The 2,362-nt window shown below is 46.0% G+C and overlaps 1 non-coding gene across 1 annotated transcript; it reads left to right on the top strand.

Moving 5' to 3' along the window:
- The first annotated feature begins 262 nt into the window (after nt 1–262).
- On the top strand, nt 263–393 carry LOC135269987 (small nucleolar RNA SNORA68). The gene has a single exon (XR_010338217.1). It is a non-coding gene; the product is annotated as a small nucleolar RNA SNORA68 (small nucleolar RNA).
- Nucleotides 394–2,362: the final 1,969 nt, after the last annotated feature.

Genomic DNA, 2,362 nt, shown 5'->3' with positions numbered 1-2,362 from the left:
AAAGAAAAAGAAAAAAGAAAAAAGCCTCAAAATTAATTGGTGTAACTCTCTGGCACAGCTGTCTCTTAAAAAAAATAATAAAAAAAGAGGCCGGGCGTGGTGGCTCACGCCTATAATCCAAGCACTTTGGAGGCCAAGGCGGGCAGATCACCTGAGGTCGGGAGTTCAAGACCAGCCTGACCAACATGATGAAACCCCTTCTTTATTAAAAAAAAAAAATTAATTTAAAAATAAATAAATAAATAAAAATAAAAAAGAATCAGTTGCACCTAAACCCAAAGAATCACTGTTTCTTGAAGTGGTGGTTTAAACAGGTGCAAACAGCAAGCGAATCTCATCACCTTTGGTGGCTGTGGCAGTGCCCCTCAAAGTGACCTTAGAAGCTCTATATCCCTGGTGGCCATTGCCTGCTGGGACCAGAGCCTGTGGCCATCTGGCCAAGTCAGCCCCAAGTCAGGGCCTCTAGGCAATGGCTGTGCCTGACAGGATGTACCAGGTTACTGGACAGGCACTCGATAGGAGGTCTGCCAAATGCCTAGAGCCCAGGAAATGCGGTCACCGTCTCCCCTCCCCCCTTTTTTGACCAAGACATGGGCACCCGGCACCACACCAGAGCCCACTAGAGGAGATTACAGCCAGCAAGTGCAGTTCCACAGCTCCAAGATCAAGTTCCCACTGCTTGACTGTGTCCTGCACCATCAGCACAAGCCATGCTTCACTACCAAGAGGCCCAACACCTTCTTCTAGTTGCAGGGCCCTCACCCCAGTGTGCCCCAGATAAACTCAGGTACACCAAGGAAGAAAAAAAGAAAGAAAGAAAGAAAGAAAGAAAGAGTAAATTTGAAGATCAATAGAGACTATACAATCTTAAGAACAGAGTGAAAAAAAGAATGAAGAAAAATTAACAGCTTCATAGAAATGTGGGACACCATTAACCACACCCCAATATACATGTAATGGGAATACTAGAAGAAAAGGAGAAAGGAGAAGAGAAAATATTTGAAGAAAGAATGATTGAAAACCACAAAACATTGCTGAAGTAAATTAAAGAAGGCTTAAATAAAAGGAGACATTCCATATTCTGAGATCAGAGAAGTTTACAGCATAAGCTCAGAAGATCAGACTGCCTAGGCTCAATCCTGACTCTTAGGTAAGTTACCTAACTTCTTTGGGTTTTGGTTTTCTCATTTGCAAAATGAGGATAAGAAGTCCTGTCTTACAAAGTTGTTCACAGAGTAAATGGCTCAACATACCTATAAAGCACTTAGAACAGTGCCTGTCACATGGTGTGTGTTTAATGCTTTTTAGCTATCCTGAAATTGTGAAAGACAATTTGGCAGAACATATGAATCTTCAGTTACAATGTTTTTCTCCAGACAGTCTAGCTGTTGCTCCATTTTCCTCTGAAAGTGAATGTTGCCGAGAATTCTAAAACCAAACAGGCTTTGTTTCCTTAGAGCAGGGTGGTTAAGAGCTCTGAGGCTGGACTGCCTTGGTTTGCCGGCGCTCCCGTTTACAATGTGTGACCTTGGACAAGTTACTTGACCTCTCCCGTAATGTTGGGGCAACTCATAGACCCTCCCTGTCGTGGACCCTTTGCATTTGTGGGCCAAACCATCCTTCCTCCCTTTTACTTGTTTGGGTTTTTTTCACTCCAACCTTTTGATTCAGGTGGGACTTCCAATCTTAGTAGCCTCATCCCCTGACCAGTAGCTCACTGCATTCTCTCTGCCACTGTGCTGGATTTAAGTGTTGAGTGCATAGCCTGAAGACAACAGGAGGCCTTCTCTGGGCAAACCGGGAGGGAGACTCTTTCTTCCTTCTGGGGTTCCCGAGCTAGGATTACGTGAACCTGGAGTTGCCGGGGCCACTTCTGGAAGCCTGTCTGCAGTAGGAGAGGCTCAGGCTACCACACAGAACCAGCTGGAGCCGAGCAGCTGGAGAGCAGAGGGACCCCGACGACATCGGTTGAGTTCCTGCGTCCAGCCAACTTCCAGGCCGGCACCGCCACTTTATTGGGATGCTGGGTGGGTTAAATGAGAGCATTTATGTAAAGCACCAAGTACGTGTTGGACACAAGTCCTCAAGAAAAGATGATCTGTTTCCTCCTGCCATAATGATCGCAGGAATTTTTTTCCTTGTAGTTAAAAATTGTTGGGCCTGGAGCAGTGGCTCACACCTATAATCCCAGCACTTTGGCAGACCAAGGTGGGAGGATCACTTCAGGCCAGGAGTACGAACCCAGTCTGGCCAACATGGCGAAGCCCCATCTCTTACTAAAACTACAAAAATTAGCTGGCCGTGGTGGCAAGCGCCTGTAGTCCCAGCTACTCAGGAGGCTGAGGCAGGAGAATCACTTGAA

The sequence above is a fragment of the Aotus nancymaae genome, unplaced genomic scaffold (genome assembly GCF_030222135.1).
Source record: "Aotus nancymaae isolate 86718 unplaced genomic scaffold, 86718_ANA_hifiasm-v0.15.2.pri h1tg000058l, whole genome shotgun sequence".
Taxonomy (NCBI): Eukaryota; Metazoa; Chordata; class Mammalia; order Primates; family Aotidae; genus Aotus; species Aotus nancymaae.
Note: the sequence above shows the minus strand (reverse complement) of the source record. Positions and strands in the feature narration are given on the sequence as shown.